This window comes from Salmo salar, unplaced genomic scaffold, assembly GCF_965601325.2.
Source record: "Salmo salar unplaced genomic scaffold, fSalSal1 ptg000136l, whole genome shotgun sequence".
Lineage (NCBI taxonomy): Eukaryota > Metazoa > Chordata > Actinopteri > Salmoniformes > Salmonidae > Salmo > Salmo salar.
Window position 1 is genome coordinate 172,271 of NW_027675321.1, and position 21,884 is coordinate 194,154.

The 21,884-nt window shown below is 43.0% G+C and overlaps 1 long non-coding RNA gene across 2 annotated transcripts; it reads right to left on the reverse strand.

The window, feature by feature from the left end:
• Window positions 1-5,110: 5,110 nt before the first annotated feature.
• On the reverse strand, window positions 5,111-19,917 carry LOC106596095 (uncharacterized). 2 transcript variants are annotated; one of them, XR_014383166.1, is made up of 5 exons: window positions 19,451-19,917; window positions 10,105-10,263; window positions 7,453-7,621; window positions 7,194-7,275; window positions 5,111-5,458 (listed from the first exon to the last, which is right to left on the reverse strand). It is a non-coding gene; the product is annotated as an uncharacterized LOC106596095 (long non-coding RNA). The 2 variants fall into 2 exon arrangements; XR_014383165.1 differs by having other exon boundaries at window positions 5,114-5,458; window positions 7,197-7,275; window positions 19,451-19,916.
• Between the last annotated feature and the right edge of the window lie 1,967 nt (window positions 19,918-21,884).

The following is a 21,884-nucleotide window of genomic DNA, read 5'->3' on the forward strand; positions in this document are numbered from 1 at the left end:
GAAGAGGTAGTTGGGCTAAATTATAGATGGGCTATGTACAGGTGCAGTAATCTGTGAGCTGCTCTGACAGCTGGTGCTTAAAGCTAGTGAGGGAGATAAGTGTTTCCAGTTTCAGAGATTTTTGTAGTTCGTTCCAGTCATTGGCAGCAGAGAACTGGAAGAAGAGGCGGCCAAAGGAGGAAATGGCTTTGTGGGTGACCAGAGAGATCCCTGACCTTATCTTCTCTCAAGAAGATGTCTGGTAGGCCCATTTAAATACCTTTTTTGGACATTTCAAGATAGCAGATGTTTGAGTTGGGTCTATTAACACAGCTGTGAGTTGTTATTTTTTTCATTTTTTTATTTTTGACAAAATGAGCACTCCTGGAAGTGACAGATTTTGACTCATATTGAGTGATAAGACTGAGCTATTTAGAAACACTTTTTCAACATTTCAAGATAGCAGTTAGTTCAGTTTGATCTTATTAAAGACAGCTGTATCATTTTTTTTATTCATTTTGACATATTGTTTGGGACCACTTTTTTTGCTCTGTTTGAAGGCTGTCAGCTTCTTCTCAGGAAGAGAATCACTTAGCCTTTCGACTAATTTTGAAATGATAGGATGCCTATTTTAAAACACTTTCTCTATATTTCAAGATAGCAGTTAGTTAATTTTGAGCATATCAAAGACAGCTGCTACTTCATTTTATTAATTTTCACCATTTTTTTTTTTTTTACCCAAAATTATTCGAAGTCCACAGTCTCTGTCATTGAACTATGTTGAGCCGTGTGCCTGGTGATTGAACAGGTTACCAGGTGTGTTTTTGAATATAGTTCTTAATGGCTTCAGTGGTGTGCTGGGGTCCATTGCTTGCTAAGGGGGAACCTCCCACCCGGGTTCAGCCAACAGGGGGCGCCACCCAACCCCTCTAGTAAAACTGAATGTCTCTCTCTCTCTCTCTCTCTCTCAGGCTATGAAAAAAGCCCCACCTCCTCTCGCTCAGCCATTCTAACAGTGGAAGCCAGGATCTGTGAGAAACTATGATAATAAACTGTCAACAATAATGAAGCCATGTTTGTCTTGTGTGAGTGAGGATGTATTATTTAATTGTGTGATAACTTTAATTCTGTGATAACTTTATGTAATACATCCTCTGTTTCCTAACTGAATAAACATTTTAACATAGCAGTTGGTTCAGTCTGATCATCTCATGTACTGTTGGAACTTTATTTTAATCCTTTTTCACTATTTTTATTTTTTTTATGACAAATTCCAGAGCCTCTGTATACATTTTTACACAGTTTTTCCCCCACTCTCTACTTTGTACAATGACAGAGAAGTGGGACTCTGTCGTTTTTTCTGACAAGTTCTCTCATTGATCTCAGGTTCAGCCACCAGGGGGCACCCACCCTCCATGAAAACTTTCATAGGCTCTCTTTCACTCAGTAATCATGTAACAAGTCGACAGGCTCCCAGAGGCAGGGCAATCAAAGGCTCCAACTCACTGAAGTGCCCATCAACCCAGCCATTGTTATTATTCATACTGTTTAAATAAAAACAGAGGTCTTTAAACTCTTGAATATCTGAACTTGATACAGAGAAAAACAGGATGAGAGAAAGGAGGTTATGAACAAGACAAAACTATTTTTTATAGCATCATAAATTTTTATTTATTTTATTTACAGTCAATTCTCTAAAAAACCAAAAGGGAATTGAGCACAAGGCAGATTAGCCGTTCTCCCTCCCAACAACATAATCCAATTATTTTTAGGGACTTTTCATCGTATATAATTTATTTATTTATATATATATATATATATATATATATATATATATATATAATCTGTGGCGTGTGTTCATTTACAGGTCAGAGCTGTAAGGCAAGAGCCACATTCCAACACCTTTAAAATGTACCCCGCCCTCCCTCTCTTCCTTCCCTCCCTCCTTTCTTCCCTCTCTCCCTCCTCTCTTCACTCATCCTTCCTCTTTTTCCCCTCGTTCCCTCCTTCCTTCCCTCTCTCCCTCTCTTCACTCATCCTGCCTCTTTTTCCCCTCGTTCCCTCCTTCCTTCCCTCTCTGCCTCCTTTCTTGAAATAATCAATGAATCAGACATGACTGAAAAAATGGAGTTCAAGCTTTTACACTTTCAAGTTGTGTCAAGTCAGTGATGTCACAAAGAACAAGGAGAGTAAGAAGGAAGGAAGGAAGGAAGGAAGGAAGGAAGGAAGGAAGGAAGGAAGGAAGGAAGGAAGGAAGGAAGGAAGGGTGCTTCTTTATAGTGCTGGGGTGTGAGCCCGGTGTTCATCTTGCTGTCCGGAGAGAAACTGAACCCATCTCAGAGGATAAGTCCCAAATGGCACCCTACTCCCTATATAGCGCACCACTTTTGATCAGATCCCCATGGGCCCTGGACACAAGTAGTGCACTATATGAAGGGAATAGGGTGCCCTTTTGGGACGCAAACATGGTAACACACACAGCCGGCCCACTTCTCCCTCCCCCATCTCCTCACCCACCCCGCTTAATAAAACCCAACATCAAAAAACAGGGAGAGAAAAATTCTAGATTAAGAGAGAAATGAATCAAAGAGAAAGAAGTCTGTCCATCCTCTCGTTCGCCCGGCCCTCCCTCTCGCACGTTAGAAGGTGTTCACATCTTCTTTCTCCATTAAACCCTCTTTTTATTCTTTATGTTCAGGTAATAGTTCTCAGTCCTCCCCTCCTCCCTCCGGTTTCATTTCAGAATACAAGAGGAGTTCACATATCTGTTTATCCATAGGTATCCGGTTTCACCATTGCCCACGGCAACAACCAATCATCAACGATAAACGGGCAGTTAGACACAAAAAACGCATCTGAAATTGCAAAAAGTGGAAGTTGTACTCCCGGTCCCCACCGCTAAGGGGGGGGGGCTTCTCCTTATTACTGTACCTCACCTCAGTCTCCTTCAAGTCTCTGGAGCTCACATCCTGGTCTGGGGTCTCTAATCAGAGGGAGGGAGGGCATCTCCTTATTACTGTACCTCACCTCAGTCTCCTTCAAGTCTCTGGAGCTCACATCCTGGTCTGGGGTCTCTAATCAGAGGGAGGGAGGGCATCTCCTTATTACTGTACCTCACCTCAGTCTCCTTCAAGTCTCTGGAGCTCACATCCTGGTCTGGGGTCTCTAATCAGAGGGAGGGAGGGAGGGCTACTCCTTATTACTGTACCTCACCTCAGTCTCCTTCAAGTCTCTGGAGCTCACATCCTGGTCTGGGGTCTCTAATCAGAGGGAGGGAGGGCTACTCCTTATTACTGTACCTCACCTCAGTCTCCTTCAAGTCTCTGGAGCTCACATCCTGGTCTGGGGTCTCTAATCAGAGGGAGGGAGGGAGGGCTTCTCCTTATTACTGTACCTCACCTCAGTCTCCTTCAAGTCTCTGGAGCTCACATCCTGGTCTGGGGTCTCTAATCAGAGGGAGGGAGGGAGGGCTACTCCTTATTACTGTACCTCACCTCAGTCTCCTTCAAGTCTCTGGAGCTCACATCCTGGTCTGGGGTCTCTAATCAGAGGGAGGGAGGGAGGGCATCTCCTTATTACTGTACCTCACCTCAGTCTCCTTCAAGTCTCTGGAGCTCACATCCTGGTCTGGGGTCTCTAATCAGAGGGAGGGAGGGAGGGCTTCTCCTTATTACTGTACCTCACCTCAGTCTCCTTCAAGTCTCTGGAGCTCACATCCTGGTCTGGGGTCTCTAATCAGAGGGAGGGAGGGAGGGCTACTCCTTATTACTGTACCTCACCTCAGTCTCCTTCAAGTCTCTGGAGCTCACATCCTGGTCTGGGGTCTCTAATCAGAGGGAGGGAGGGAGGGCTACTCCTTATTACTGTACCTCACCTCAGTCTCCTTCAAGTCTCTGGAGCTCACATCCTGGTCTGGGGTCTCTAATCAGAGGGAGGGAGGGAGGGCTTCTCCTTATTACTGTACCTCACCTCAGTCTCCTTCAAGTCTCTGGAGCTCACATCCTGGTCTGGGGTCTCTAATCAGAGGGAGGGAGGGAGGGCATCTCCTTATTACTGTACCTCACCTCAGTCTCCTTCAAGTCTCTGGAGCTCACATCCTGGTCTGGGGTCTCTAATCAGAGGGAGGGAGGGCTACTCCTTATTACTGTACCTCACCTCAGTCTCCTTCAAGTCTCTGGAGCTCACATCCTGGTCTGGGGTCTCTAATCAGAGGGAGGGAGGGAGGGCTTCTCCTTATTACTGTACCTCACCTCAGTCTCCTTCAAGTCTCTGGAGCTCACATCCTGGTCTGGGGTCTCTAATCAGAGGGAGGGAGGGAGGGCTACTCCTTATTACTGTACCTCACCTCAGTCTCCTTCAAGTCTCTGGAGCTCACATCCTGGTCTGGGGTCTCTAATCAGAGGGAGGGAGGGAGGGCATCTCCTTATTACTGTACCTCACCTCAGTCTCCTTCAAGTCTCTGGAGCTCACATCCTGGTCTGGGGTCTCTAATCAGAGGGAGGGAGGGAGGGCTACTCCTTATTACTGTACCTCACCTCAGTCTCCTTCAAGTCTCTGGAGCTCACATCCTGGTCTGGGGTCTCTAATCAGAGGGAGGGAGGGCTTCTCCTTATTACTGTACCTCACCTCAGTCTCCTTCAAGTCTCTGGAGCTCACATCCTGGTCTGGGGTCTCTAATCAGAGGGAGGGAGGGCTACTCCTTATTACTGTACCTCACCTCAGTCTCCTTCAAGTCTCTGGAGCTCACATCCTGGTCTGGGGTCTCTAATCAGAGGGAGGGAGGGCTACTCCTTATTACTGTACCTCACCTCAGTCTCCTTCAAGTCTCTGGAGCTCACATCCTGGTCTGGGGTCTCTAATCAGAGGGAGGGAGGGAGGGCTACTCCTTATTACTGTACCTCACCTCAGTCTCCTTCAAGTCTCTGGAGCTCACATCCTGGTCTGGGGTCTCTAATCAGAGGGAGGGAGGGCTACTCCTTATTACTGTACCTCACCTCAGTCTCCTTCAAGTCTCTGGAGCTCACATCCTGGTCTGGGGTCTCTAATCAGAGGGAGGGAGGGCTACTCCTTATTACTGTACCTCACCTCAGTCTCCTTCAAGTCTCTGGAGCTCACATCCTGGTCTGGGGTCTCTAATCAGAGGGAGGGAGGGAGGGCTTCTCCTTATTACTGTACCTCACCTCAGTCTCCTTCAAGTCTCTGGAGCTCACATCCTGGTCTGGGGTCTCTAATCAGAGGGAGGGAGGGAGGGCTACTCCTTATTACTGTACCTCACCTCAGTCTCCTTCAAGTCTCTGGAGCTCACATCCTGGTCTGGGGTCTCTAATCAGAGGGAGGGAGGGTGTTGTGTGTGAAATCCCAGCCATGGTGGGATAAGGTAGAGTTCATATCTCTTTCTCAATCTCTCTCTCAGAAAAAGGTTCTCTTCAAAGATGACCATCAAGTTGCTCTGGAAGTTGATGTCAATGGTGTCCGCCATCTGTAGAGAGAGGGGGATGAGAGACAGAGCGAGAGAGAGAGGAATTAGATGCAGTGTTAATCTTTCCCATCTCTTCTCAGCTAAACTACCTCTCCTCTGTATTATTGTAATATAACTGAATATACATAATATAACAAGAATATACATATATTAATACGTATCTTTATGATGATTCTCTCCTCCTCTCTCCTGCTATACCAGTATATCATGTTAGTATTATAGTAGTATTACTGCTATACTAGTATAACATGTTAGTATTATAGTAGTATAACTGCTATAAAGTATTACCACCTCTCTCCTGCTATACTAGTATAACATGTTAGTATTATAGTAGTATTACTGCTATAAAGTATTACCGCCTCTCTCCTGCTATACTAGTATAACATGTTAGTATTATAGTAGTATTACTGCAATAAAGTATTACCACCTCTCTTCTGCTAAACCAGTATATTATGTTAGTATTATAGTAGTATAACTGCTATAAAGTATTACCACCTCTCTTCTCCTAGAAAAGTATATTATGTTAGTATTACAGTAGTAAAAAGAAACCACACACTGCTCTTGATAGTATCTCTGACGAAGGCCGTGAGGCCGATACGTAAAGCTTATTAAATATCAGTGATACTATGAAGAGCAGTGTGCGGTTTCCTTTTTTCATTCATCCTGTTTCAACTGTTATCATGCACCTCCAATAAGATTGCTCAGATGTGCGAGTGCCTTTTGAATTTTGTATTACAGTAGTACAAATGGTATTAAGTATTACCACCTCTCTCCTACTATACCAGTATTTTATGATAGTATTATAGTAGTATAACTGCTATAAAGTATTACCACCTCTCTTCTGCTAAACCAGTATTTTATGTTAGTATTATAGTAGTATTACTGCTATAAAGTATTACCGCCTCTCTTCTGGTAAACTAGTATTTTATGTTAGTATTATAGTAGTATTACTGCTATAAAGTATTACCGCCTCTCTCCTGCTATACTAGTATAACATGTTAGTATTATAGTAGTATCACTGCTATAAAGTATTACCGCCTCTCTCCTGCTATACTAGTATAACATGTTAGTATTATAGTAGTATTACTGCTATAAAGTATTACCACCTCTCTTCTGCTAAACTAGTATTTTATGTTAGTATTATAGTAGTATTACTGCTATAAAGTATTACCGCCTCTCTCCTGCTATACTAGTATAACATGTTAGTATTATAGTAGTATTACTGCTATAAAGTATTACCGCCTCTCTCCTGCTATACTAGTATAACATGTTAGTATTATAGTAGTATTACCGCCTCTCTCCTACTATACTAGTATAACATGTTAGTATTATAGTAGTATTACTGCTATAAAGTATTACCACCTCTCTCCTGCTATACTAGTATAACATGTTAGTATTATAGTAGTATTACCGCCTCTCTCCTGCTATACTAGTATAACATGTTAGTATTATAGTAGTATTACCGCCTCTCTCCTGCTATACCAGTATATTATGTTAGTATTATAGTAGTATTACTGCTATAAAGTATTACCACCTCTCTCCTGCTATACTAGTATAACATGTTAGTATTATAGTAGTATTACTGCTATAAAGTATTACCGCCTCTCTCCTACTATACCAGTATATTATGTTAGTATTATAGTAGTATTACTGCTATAAAGTATTACCACCTCTCTCCTGCTATACTAGTATAACATGTTAGTATTATAGTAGTATTACTGCTATAAAGTATTACCACCTCTCTCCTCCTCCTTTCCTGCTCGCGGCGTCTCGCCAGCTCCCTCTGCTGGTCCACAGAGTCCTCGTCGTCACGGCTACTGGAGAAGAGAAAGTGGAGTGTCAGAGGGGGATGAGCTTAGATGGGGTGCTAGAATGAGCTTCTCCCTTTATCCATCCTTCCCTTTTTCTCACCATAGTTTCTACCTCGGCTGAGAGGTCTTCTCCCTCTCCTCCTCCTCCTCCTCCCTTTCCCTCCCTCCATCCTTCCCTCTTACCGTAGTTTCTCCTGCTCTCTCCTGGCCTGTGCTTTTAGCTGTTTCTCTCTCTCCTTCTCTCGGGCGACGCGACGGACCTGTTCGAAGCTGTCGCTAGAGGAGCGGACAGCGGAGGCGGGGGTGGACTGAGAACGCTGGGCCAAGAACCCATGTTCTTTAACTTCACATCCTGGGAGGGGAGGGAGAAAGTGTAGTGGGAGGGGGAAGAGTGCCACACAGACATTTCGTTAACACCCACTTTTTAAAGACATTTCACCTCCATTTTAATAACACTGCCTTACAGGAGAAGTTCTTTTTTTTTACAACTAAATCTATTTTATTTATGTAAGTTGAATTTCATAGTAAGGGTCCAAGACACTTTTTTTTTGTGATTTCACATGCTTTTGAGAAACTTACCCCAACCAGCAAATCATGTTTTTGGGAAACCCGAGCAAATCACATCCTCATTTTGTAGTTGTGTTTCGTTAAAGCCTATTTATTGTTGTTACAAGCCGTGTTTCATTAAAGCCTGTGTAAAGTTAATTTGTTTCAATGTACCGGTAGGCACCTGCGGCTTATAGACATGTGCGACTTATTTATGTTCAAAATAATACTTTTTTTAAAAATTCAGTGGGTTCGGCTTATATTCAGGTGCGCTTAATAGTCCGGGAAATTACGCCAGTTGTTCTGTATAGACGCATAAACACTCCCGTCTACAGACTTCCTTTGGACGACCGATATCTAATGAGGCTTTGGCTAGTTGTTCTGGACGACCGATATCTAATGAGGCTTTGGCTAGTTGTTCTGGACGACCGATATCTAATGAGGCTTTGGCTAGTTGTCCTGGACGACCGATATCTAATGAGGCTTTGGCTAGTTGTTCTGGACGACCGATATCTAATGAGGCTTTGGCTAGTTGTCCTGGACGACCGATATCTAATGAGGCTTTGGCTAGTTGTTCTGGACGACCGATATCTAATGAGGCTTTGGCTAGTTGTTCTGGACGACCGATATCTAATGAGGCTTTGGCTAGTTGTCCTGGACGACCGATATCTAATGAGGCTTTGGCTAGTTGTTCTGGACGACCGATATCTAATGAGGCTTTGGCTAGTTGTTCTGGACGACCGATATCTAATGAGGCTTTGGCTAGTTGTTCTGGACGACCGATATCTAATGAGGCTTTGGCTAGTTGTCCTGGACGACCGATATCTAATGAGGCTTTGGCTAGTTGTTCTGGACGACCGATATCTAATGAGGCTTTGGCTAGTTGTTCTGGACGACCGATATCTAATGAGGCTTTGGCTAGTTGTTCTGGACGACCGATATCTAATGAGGCTTTGGCTAGTTGTTCTGGACGACCGATATCTAATGAGGCTTTGGCTAGTTGTTCTGGACGACCGATATCTAATGAGGTTTTGTCTAGTTGTCCTGGACGACCGATATCTAATGAGGCTTTGGCTAGTTGTTCTGGACGACCGATATCTAATGAGGCTTTGGCTAGTTGTTCTGGACGACCGATATCTAATGAGGCTTTGGCTAGTTGTTCTGGACGACCGATATCTAATGAGGCTTTGGCTAGTTGTTCTGGACGACCGATATCTAATGAGGCTTTGGCTAGTTGTTCTGGACGACCGATATCTAATGAGGCTTTGGCTAGTTGTTCTGGACGACCGATATCTAATGAGGCTTTGGCTAGTTGTTCTGGACGACCGATATCTAATGAGGCTTTGGCTAGTTGTTCTGGACGACCGATATCTAATGAGGCTTTGGCTAGTTGTTCTGGACGACCGATATCTAATGAGGCTTTGGCCCCTGAAAAAGGGGAGAAATAATCCCGAGTGTGATACGGTATTGTTTCCTCACTGAGAACTTTTACTGTAATGAGGAAAAGACCGCGATTTCCCCGCGAACTTGGCTGGAGACCAGAGCAATCGATCTCAGGCTCATAGATTAAAGAGCATTTAGTAGATCACAGATTAACACTTTTCCCCTTCAATTTGGCACCACAAAATAAAGTAATCAATATAACGGTTTACACATTCCTTTTACAATTCTTACCTTTTGTACGCTTGATGGATTTTTTACTTTTTAACACAATTATATGAATGTTATCCATCTCTATCAACTAATACAGAATGCATGATATTTTTAACCTTAGATGTTTTAAGATCCTCACATACTATGAACTTACTAATACTTTTTAATGTATAACAGGCTATGAGTATTTCCTGTAACCTGTCACATATACAGGGGGTACCAGGTAGTAATGAGGCTATATACAGGGGGTACCAGGTAGTAATGAGGCTATATACAGGGGGTACCAGGTAGTAATGAGGCTATATACAGGGGGTACCAGGTAGTAATGAGGCTATATACAGGGGGTACCGGGTAGTAATGAGGCTATATACAGGGGGTACCGGGTAGTAATGAGGTTATATACAGGGGGTACCAGGTAGTAATGAGGCTATATACAGGGGGTACCAGGTAGTAATGAGGCTATATACAGGGGGTACCAGGTAGTAATGAGGCTATATACAGGGGGTACCGGGTAGTAATGAGGCTATATACAGGGGGTACCGGGTAGTAATGAGGTTATATACAGGGGGTACCAGGTAGTAATGAGACTATATACAGGGGGTACCGGGTAGTAATGAGGTTATATACAGGGGGTACCTCCTCTCCTCTCTGACTAATGACTGACTCCTGGAGGATCCTGGGAGCGTCCGCGGACAGGATGGCGTGCGTTGCCACGGCGATGATCGTCCCCGCCCCCCTCTCCCTCAGCATCTCCGCTGCCGCCACGAAACCCACCGCATCATCGATGATGTCATCCTGACACACACACACACACACACACACACACACACACACACACACACACACACACACACACACACACACAGAGACTGATAGATTATGGTAAAGGTCCTGAGGACAGGGTACTAACCTACCCAACCCTCTAACGGGGTACTAACCTACCCAACCCTCTAACGGGGTACTAACCTACCCAACCCTCTAACAGGGTACTAACCTACCCAACCCTCTAACAGGGTACTAACCTACCCAACCCTCTAACAGGGTACTAACCTACCCAACCCTCTAACGGGGTACTAACCTACCCAACCCTCTAACGGGGTACTAACCTACCCAACCCTCTAACGGGGTACTAACCTACCCAACCCTCTAACGGGGTACTAACCTACCCAACCCTCTAACGGGGTACTAACCTACCCAACCCTCTAACAGGGTACTAACCTACCCAACCCTCTAACGGGGTACTAACCTACCCAACCCTCTAACGGGGTACTAACCTACCCAACCCTCTAACGGGGTACTAACCTACCCAACCCTCTAACGGGGTACTAACCTACCCAACCCTCTAACGGGGTACTAACCTACCCAACCCTCTAACGGGGTACTAACCTACCCAACCCTCTAACGGGGTACTAACCTACCCAACCCTCTAACGGGGTACTAACCTACCCAACCCTCTAACAGGGTACTAACCTACCCAACCCTCTAACAGGGTACTAACCTACCCAACCCTCTAACGGGGTACTAACCTACCCAACCCTCTAACGGGGTACTAACCTACCCAACCCTCTAACGGGGTACTAACCTACCCAACCCTCTAACGGGGTACTAACCTACCCAACCCTCTAACGGGGTACTAACCTACCCAACCCTCTAACGGGGTACTAACCTACCCAACCCTCTAACGGGGTACTAACCTACCCAACCCTCTAACGGGGTACTAACCTACCCAACCCTCTAACGGGGTACTAACCTACCCAACCCTCTAACGGGGTACTAACCTACCCAACCCTCTAACGGGGTACTAACCTACCCAACCCTCTAACGGGGTACTAACCTACCCAACCCTCTAACGGGGTACTAACCTACCCAACCCTCTAACGGGGTACTAACCTACCCAACCCTCTAACGGTGTACTAACCTACCCAACCCTCTAACGGGGTACTAACCTACCCAACCCTCTAACGGGGTACTAACCTACCCAACCCTCTAACAGGGTACTAACCTACCCAACCCTCTAACAGGGTACTAACCTACCCAACCCTCTAACAGGGTACTAACCTACCCAACCCTCTAACAGGGTACTAACCTACCCAACCCTCTAACAGGGTACTAACCTACCCAACCCTCTAACAGGGTACTAACCTACCCAACCCTCTAACGGGGTACTAACCTACCCAACCCTCTAACGGGGTACTAACCTACCCAACCCTCTAACGGGGTACTAACCTACCCAACCCTCTAACGGGGTACTAACCTACCCAACCCTCTAACGGGGTACTAACCTACCCAACCCTCTAACAGGGTACTAACCTACCCAACCCTCTAACAGGGTACTAACCTACCCAACCCTCTAACGGGGTACTAACCTACCCAACCCTCTAACGGGGTACTAACCTACCCAACCCTCTAACGGGGTACTAACCTACCCAACCCTCTAACGGGGTACTAACCTACCCAACCCTCTAACGGGGTACTAACCTACCCAACCCTCTAACAGGGTACTAACCTACCCAACCCTCTAACAGGGTACTAACCTACCCAACCCTCTAACAGGGTACTAACCTACCCAACCCTCTAACGGGGTACTAACCTACCCAACCCTCTAACGGGGTACTAATCTACCCAACCCTCTAACAGGGTACTAACCTACCCAACCCTGCCTTTAGGGAACTGTGGTTGTGGGTAGTGTAGTCCTACCTCCTCCTGTATGTACTGCAGTAGGAGGGGGTTGTGGGTAGTGTAGTCCTACCTCCTCCTGTACATACTGCAGTAGGAGGGGGTTGTGGGTAGTGTAATCCTACCTCCTCCTGGATGTACTGCAGTAGGAGGGGGTTGTGGGTAGTGTAGTCCTACCTCCTCCTGTATGTACTGCAGTAGGAGGGGTTGTGGGTAGTGTAGTCCTACCTCCTCCTGTAGATACTGCAGTAGGAGGGGGTTGTGGGTAGTGTAGTCCTACCTCCTGTATGTACTGCAGTAGGAGGGGGTTGTGGGTAGTGTAGTCCTACCTCCTCCTGTACGTACTGCAGTAGGAGGGGGTTGTGGGTAGTGTAGTCCTACCTCCTCCTGTTTGTACTGCAGTAGGAGGGGGTTGTGGGTAGTGTAATCCTACCTCCTCCTGGATGTACTGCAGTAGGAGGGGGTTATGCAAATTAACTGAATCCCCCCCCAAAAAACATTTCCACTGCATTTCAGCCCTGCCACAAAAGGACCGGCATGTCAGTGATTCTCTCGTTAACAGGTGTGAGTGTTGACGAGGACAAGGCTGGAGATCACTCTGTCATGCTGATTGAGTTCGAATAACAGACTGGAAGCTTCGGGTGTACACCGTTAGTTTATACTGGATACACCTGGTGTACACCGTTAGTTTATACTGGATACACCTGGTGTACACCGTTAGTTTAGGCATCCTATCATTTGAAAATTAGTTGAAAGGCTAAGTGATTCTCCTCCTGAGAAGAAGCTGACAGCCTTCAAACAGAGCAAAAAAAGTGGTCCCAAACAATATGTCAAAATGAATTAAAAAAATTATACAGCTGTCTTTAATAAGATCAAACTGAACTAACTGCTATCTTGAAATGTTGAAAAAGTGTTTTTAAATAGCTCAGTCTATAAATATATAAATAAGTCTAAAAAATATCATACAAGGAGTTTTACCATGATTTCGTGTGCAAGGCCGGACAAACCAAGTCTCGGGCCCTGGGAATGAACATTTTAAAGGTCTGCCTCTTGGAGGGAAAAAAACTTGCTAATTTCCTGCATTCTACACATTTTGTCATGGGGCAGAGAAATGTTTCTTGTTGCAACTATAACGCTAATATCCTGCAGTTCTACACATGTTGTCATGAGGCAGAGAAATGTTTCTTGTTGCAACTATAACGCTAATATCCTGCAGTTCTACACATGTTGTCATGGGGCAGAGAAATGTTTCTTGTTGCAACTATAACGCTAATATCCTGCAGTTCTACACATGTTGTCATGAGGCAGAGAGAAAACGACTGTGTAACGAAGACGCTGTAAGTTGAGAAGCAGGTGAAACGTTTAATAAAACAACAAACGAGACAACATAACAGTAGCGTCTTTGCATGTACACAGGATCAATACTGACTGGGGAAGGAACCTAAGGGAGGGCCAGATATAGGGGTGGTAATAAGTAAGGTAATGGAGTCCAGGTTTGCCTCATGACAACGTGCAGGTGCTCGTAATGATGGATCCCAGGACCGGCGGTTAGTATACCGGCGACGTCAAACACCGGAGGGGAGGAGCGAGAGCAGACGTGACAGACTGCCACCTCTCATTGAAGCCATGGAAGTTCACGGCCGACCGCACCACTGCAGGCATTGTTAGCAGAAAACAGGATCCCCCATAATAGTGAAATAAATAAATAGAAAGTCAATCATGGTACCAATAAATGCTTCTAATACACCAGATGTATGTCCTTGAACCGATTATGTTTAAATCTCATTTAAAAAGCATTTTTGAAACGGTCTGTTTGAGATACAAGTTTGAGGTGGCTTTTTTAAAGTATTTTTTCTCCAATTAATGCTTCGGCCACAAATACGAGTATAGTCAAAATTATTTGGGTATGAGTTAACAGAACATTAGCTTTTAAAAGTTTGATTTTCACTGGACAATTACTTTAAATTACAGTGCATTTATGTAAAAAAAATATAGTATTGAAGTATTGAGATGGAAAATGTATAATAGGTGGAGTACTGTGGATACCAATAGGCTCATGTTGCCCAAGGTTTAATAACAAACATTGTAGATTAATAATATTACATTGTATTGTATTACACCCTCTAAACTTCCACGGATCCCTGGGGCAAAATGTGTTTTTTCAGTTGTTGGATCCCCCCGCTCCCTTTTGCCCTCAGAACAACCTCAATGCGTTGGAGCATGGACTCTACAAGGTGTCGAAAGCATTCCACAGGGATGCTGGCCCATGTTGACTCAAATGCTTCCCACAGTTGTGTCAAGTTGGCTGGATGTCCTTTTGTCTTGCCCATTTACCTTCTGAATGGCACACATACACAGTACATGTCTCAATTGTCTCAAGGCTTAAAAAACCTTCTTTAACCTGTCTCCTCTCTTTCATCTACACGGATGGAAGTGGATTTAACAGGTGACATCAATAAGGGATCATATCTTTTTCCTGAATCCCCTGTTTTCAATACAGGTATAACGACACTGAGCTTTTTTTCGAAAATGTTTTATGAGGTTGGAGAACACATTTGGGAGGGATCTTGAAACTTTGCCGCAAGTGGATCTTTTAGCAAGACAATAACCCCAAGCACACATCAAAATCCACAAAGAAATGGTTCATTGACCACAAAATCAACATTTTGAATGGCCGTCTCAGGATTTGATCCCCATTGAAAACCTGTGGTTTGAATTGAAGAGGGCAGTCCATAAACGCAGACGAAGGATATCAAGGATCTGGAAATATTCTGTATGGAGGAGTGGTCTAAGATCCATCCCAATGTGTTCTCCAATCATCATTAAAAAAGTGTTTAAGGCTGTGTTGTTATCCTCGCAAGGGGAGGATGCTAGAGTATTAAAAACAGGGGTGCCAATCATTTTGATAATTTTGTATTACTTGTTTAACAAAATCTCTTGCTCTGAGCACTTGCATTAGTATAAAATAATATAATTTTCCTTTTTTTGCATTCAAATACTGTAGAATTAGTAGTATTTGTATTATATATTTTATATAGTATTTTTTGCTCATCTTTCTCAAGGGTGCCAATAATTTGGGACTTGACTGTATGTAATCAAATAGTCCATATTTCAGAGGTACCTTTTGTATGAGGTAAGATGTTCCTTCTAAATCTTGTTATTGCGTAACATTTTTATGCTTGTCTTTGAAACGAATAGTCCAAGAGTACCCAATGTTCAGAACCAGATTTTGGTTTCAGCTGACAACTACATACCTTTGCCTTTCAATCTCCTACACAATATCCCCTTGACTGGTGTGCATGAAGATATCAAGAGAGACAGACATCTAGCAAGAAAAAGTCAATTGGAGGGAACACTGACAGATCAGCGCAACAAGACCATGGATTTTTACACTGGCTGCAGTGAGCAGAAAGCAAGAAAACTCAATAAAAAAATGTGAATGTGGAAATGCGTAAAATAACATTGTGAATCGACTGAGTGAAAACAATTCACAATTCTCCTACATTTACAGTCCTAGTTATCATTGCCCAAAACAAAGGGAATCATTTCAAACATCTCACACATTTTTGCTTATTGTGTCCATTGACTAGAATTCATATATATTTGGGTTAAAAGACCAATTCAGTGGAAAAACAAAATGGGGTAAAAATAGCCCAGCCCAGTTAATATTGACTGCAGCTGCAGCTCCTCAGGCAGCAGCACTCCCACTTCATCTTACGTTAGGGACACAGATCAAGGGTTCTCCAGGGACTGACAGTATTCTTCAAGCTAATTACATCCAGTTTATTTGGGGTGTCAGGTAGCCTAGTGCCTAGTGGTTAGCGCATTGGGCCAGTAACCGAAAGGTTGTTGGATCGAATCCCTGAGCTGACAAGGTAAAAAATCTGTCATTCTGCCCTAAATAAGGCAGTTAACCCACTGTTCCCTGGTAGGCTGTCATTGTAAATAAGAATTTGTTCTTAACTGACTTGCCTAGTCAAAATAAAAGGTTAAATTGACAGCACCTTGTCTCTGCAAGCCAAGTAGGAAGGTTAGTTCACCTCACAAACCAGAGTCCATTTTTTTATTTTGATTAACATCGAGGATGAGTGCCATGGGAACTATCGGTATGGCCCAGCAGGACCAGCCTAAGTGACAGGCCTCACATGTTTAATATAATGCACACAAAATAATGGAGCCCTTAACCTTCACGGCACATTCAACGTTTTTTTTTTCTCTCCATGCAATCCTCGCACGCAGACGTATGCGTGTGTGCAACAGGCTGAATGAAGCTAATGAATCCAACATGGACAGAGAGGCTGCATTGTTTTGTTCATCATGAACCATGCCTATAGACCAATCACCATGACTAATTAGCTCAACTAAGAGCAGCAATTTACTCTACAGGCCATAATGGGAGGTGGAAGCTCAACTTGCAATATTTAATGCTCTTATATAATGACACATAACCAGTGGTGTAAAGTACTCAAGTAAAAATACTTTAAAGTACTACTTAAGTCATTTTCTGGGGGGTATCTGTACTTTACTATTTATATTTGACAACTTTTACTTTTACTTTGCTACCTTCCTAAAGAAAATAATGTACTTTTTACTCCATACATTTTCCCTGACACCCAGAAGTACTTGTTATGTTTCGAATGCTTAGCAAGACAGGAAAAAGGTCAAATTCACACACTTATCAAGAGAACATCCCTGGTCATCCCTTCTAACTCTGGCAGACTCACTAATCACAAATGCGTTGTTTTTAAATGATGTTGGAGTGTTGGAGTGTGCCCCTGGCTATCTGTAAAAAAAAAAGGCAATAAAAAAATGGTGCTGTCTGGTTTGCTGGGAGTTAAAAAAATGAACCCCAAAAGGTTCTTTGAGGAACCATGATAAGGGGTTCTTCGAAGAACTTAGAGGAGTTCCCACAAAATGTTCTTCAAATAACTTTTAGGGGTTCCCCCACAGTTCCAGTTTGAAGAACCCCTAAAGGATACTCCAGGAACCTTTACTTTTTAGAGTGTATATTGATAAAAGTCACCTGGTCCGAGAGACATTTACATAGTTATACATGTATAAACCAATTTGGGGTGAAATAGCGGCCACAACAGACAGACCTGATATCGACCATAATTCGACGTCCATGGACGTCACGTGCTGAGGGGGTATGACCAAAGTTATTCTATTTAGCTACACTTTGTAGTACATTTTTACACTATAATAAATGTTTCTGATGCCACATCGCCCGTTTTCAAAGGGAGTCGTTGGTTTTTAGGGGCAGTCGCTTTTTAGCTTTTTGTCTGAAAGTATTTTCTCAACTGCGATACCAACTCCACTCTATAAGGAATGTGAAATGATTTATACTTGTACTTTTAATACTTAAGTATATTTTAACAATTACATTTACTTTTGATATTTAAAACCAAATACTTTTAGACTTTTACTTTCCCTTTTACTTGAGTAATTTTCTATTAAAGGTATTTTTACTTTTACTCAAGGATGACAATTCAGTACTTTTTTCCACCACTGCACATAACTGAGATTTATAGCTGGTAAGATCCCTGGGTGGACCAATTCAAAACTGTGGGGATATAGAAAATCTGATTACAGCTATTATTATAAATTAAACTGAGCCTTACACTGTGCATTCCATCTCAATTATATGAGGATTAAGAACGACTAAGACCTGAAATCAAAATGCTGAACAAAAGAAAAAAAGCATTTTGTTTGATGGCATACAGATTTATCTTTTAAGTTTCGGGAGGTACAAGATCTGTACCCTTGTTAAACGTCTTTGGTTGTAACTAAAGTGGAGATGACAGGCGGAAATGTCCCCTGTGTGCCCATAGCAATGCCTGAGGCTGTGGGGGACACTGTCACAACAACTACACAACTGATCCTCACAGCAAGACATGACTTCATCCGCACAATCTTTTAGTTTTACAACAAAACAAATCTCACAAACCAATGCAAATGACAAAAGAGAAGCAGTATAACAATAGACTAACAAATGCCCTTGATACAAATTAAAATGGATATAGAGGTGTCTGTGGAAAGTAAAATGCCTAAGTGGTAGGCAGAAGTGTGTGGTGAACGTTTGAGGAGCAGTGGTAGCTAGCTGGGTAAGGAGGGCTGACTGACCACGGGGCTTATGAAGCTTGTGTTTGTCATGCATGCAGTGGATGTGTGTTTGTTTGTGTGAGGAGAGCCGTGGCGATCTCCTTGGGTGAGAGGCGAGGCGTAGGGAAGGCTGTTGGATTAGGGGCTAGGTCAGGGCTCCCACCCTGGAGCAGGAATAATGGACTGGCCATCTCTACTCGATGTCCCCCCAAGCCAGGGCTGTCTTTACTGTCATGGCCTAGCTGTACTAGAACACAGCAGTGACTCCATCTCTCTCACACTCCCTCGCCTCCTTATCTCTTTTCTACCCTTCTCCAAAGTCCACTCAATCTATGACGACTCCCCCATACTGCATATCTCTTCCCAGCCTTCTCTTTCCACACCTTCTCTCATCTACCTCTTACTTTCTCTATGAATCCATTTTATTTTGCTGTTACAGGATGTGTGAAGAGCACTGTGAAAGGCGCTTTATTCCTGAATCCAGCTATCCGTAGATCTATAGGTGACTCCTCGCTTGCTCTGTTGATCTTTGTTGTGTTTGTTAACCATGTACAGTAGTCTCATCGTTCTACTCCCTGTCAATATACTGTGGTCTCAATCACACTCATCTAATGAACAGGCACCCCACCCAGAGCACGTCACTCCATCAACTGTCCTGCTGTCTGCAGCTAGGGAGAGCCAGCAGCACAGGACTTAGTGAACAAAGCAACACATATTGTGAGTGTGACTGTATCTGTGTGTACGGTATGAGAAGAGCGATACAGAGACACAGAACGTCATTGTTCTCTACACTCAATCATAAAAGTTCACTTTCCAAAGCACATCTTTGTTTTTTGTTTTTTACCTGGAAGCCATATCAAATATATCTCAGATTATAAGTAAATGCATAGTAACAGCTCATTACCACAATTAAACTAAACAACACAGCCTCTGTCGACACATCATCTGGCTTCAGACAGAAGCTGTTGAATATTTTTTTACCGCAAACATAACATACAGTCTGCAAGCGTATGAAATATACATAACTCGGCATCTAGTAGATATTCAGTTTTCCCGATTATAAACAGATAGAAATGCCATGCACCACAAGTGATTCATTTCAATAAAAAGGCTTACTTCAAGTCTAGCAAACCAAACACTATAATTTCAGTACAACATGCAGTTGAACACATGTACAGTATATAAACTATCAAGAGAATCTCACCTGCATTGTCACTGCACTTGTTAAAAGTCCACCTTTAGTGCCTGCAATATTGTGGAGAAGTATATGGTCCAATGGTCATTGATGCCCTTTTCGGAGTAAATCCGGCTGATAGGAGACAGGAAATGTATAGTCCTTGTATCACGCTGCCTCCACAGAATTCGTACACCTACAGTAGACAGAGAAGCACTGCGTCACTGTACTGTCTTTCTTGCATTCTTTATTTACTTCACTCTCTGTGTTTCAGCCTTCGCTATCTGTCTGTCTCTCTCTCACTCTCTCTCAACCTCTTTTGCTTTCTCTCTCTCTCTCTCTAGTAGTCTCTGAGTCTCTCTCACATGAGCACGCTTTCTCGCTCTTCCACAATTACAGCTGCAAGCTACAGTCCACACAGAGCAGCTTCTCTCTCCCAGTCTCTTTCCCCCACACTTTCCCTCCCCCTTCTGTCTCTCACCACTCCAAGCGACTTATATGCCCTATGTCTTGTGCGCTCTCTACACTCATAAAAAAGGTGCTATCTGTCCCCATAAGAGAACCATTTGACTAACCTTTTTTGGTTCCAAGTAGAACACTTTTGGTTCCTGATAGAAACTTTGAGGTTCCATGTAGAACCATTTCCACAGAGGGTTCTACATGGAACTAGTGCTGAGCGATAAGTGTTTTTTGAGCTCGATTCGGTTTTGGGTTCGATTATAAAAAAATAATTATGTTTTTTTATTTTGTTTACGATAATTTTTTTCAAAATTAAATGCATTATGAAATAATGACATTCAAAGGATTTTAGAGCTTTTTAATTGAAATTCTAAAGCCAACAACAGTGAACATTCACATTCAATTATTTCTGTCAGGTCCACATTGGGTTGACATCAATAGAAAAATAGGAAATTGCTATGAAATAATACAATATTTCAGTTGTGTATATTACTTAGTTTTATTTGATGGCTTTATTATTTTTAATTCCTTAAAGTCATCATCTCATCTCTGCTCAGGCAGTAGCAGCTAGCCAGACAAAGTTATCTCTGCGCACCCTGTACTGTACTGTCTTTAGTCATCCTATTCAGCTAGGCAAGCCTGCCTAAGTATGTTGCAGAGCTGTCTGACAAAATTATTTGACTAGCTCTTCAAAGTAGATAACCAACCTGGACTGGGGGGTAGATGTAACTTAGTAAACGAAATCTGGGACACTTCAATTATACTGAACAAAAATATAAATGCAATGTGCAACAATTTCAAAGATTTTACTGAGTTACAGTTCATATAAGGAAATCAGTCAATTTAAATAAATTCATTAGACCCTAATCTATGGATTTCACATGACAATATTGAATAAAATATTCAATATTTTATCAATATTGATAAAACAATATTGGCCTCATTATGGGCCTCAGAATCTCGTCACGGTATTTATGTGCATTCAAATTGCCATTTTTTTGTTGTCTGTATTTTATGCCTACCCATACCATAACCCCACCGCCACCATGGGGCACTATGTTCACACGTTGACATCAGCAAACCTCTCGCCCACACAACGCCATACACGTGGTCTGCGGTTGAGAGGCCGGTTGGTCGTACTGCCAAATTCTTTAAAGCAACGTTGGAGGTGGCTTCTGGTAGAGAAATTAACATTAAATTATCTGGCAACAGCTTTGGTGGACATTCTTGCAGTCAGCATGCCAATTGCACGGTCCCTCAAAACTTGAGACATCTGTGGCATTGTGTTGTGTGACAAAACTGCACATTTTAGAGTGGCCCTTTATTGTCCCCCAGCACAAGGTGCACCTGTGTAATGATCATGCTGTTTATTCAGCTTCTTGATATGCCACACCTGTCAGGTGGATGGATTATCTTAGCAAAAGAGAAATGCTCACTAACAAGGATGTAAACAAAATGTGAGAGAAATAAGCTTTTTGTGCGTATGGAACATTTCTGGGATATTTTATTTCAGCTCATGAAACATGGGACCAACACTTTACATGTTGAGTTTATATTTTTGTTCAATGTAGTATGATGTTACGAATTACAATTCGTATGATATGTTGCTAATTGCAATTTGTTATGAATTGCAAATAATGCAATATGTTATGAATTTGCAAAACTTCAAATTTGTTGTGGCTAACGTTAGCTAGGTGGCTAACACTAACCTTAACTAGGTGGCTAACGTTAGCTAAGCTAGAGGATAGGGTTAGGGGTTATTGTTAGGGTTAAGGTTAGGGTTGAGGTTAGGAGTTTGGTTAAAGGGATAAGGTTAGGGGATTTTTTAGCTAACATGCCAAGTAGTTGCAAAGTAGCTAAAAAGTAGTTGCTAATTAGCAAAAATGTTAAAGTTGTACATGATGACATTCAAATACACAACCTTTGGGTTGCTAGACCCAACCACCCCGACCAACCACCCAACTTTTGTTTTTGCCATAATTAACCTTCTGTCTTATGTAACCAT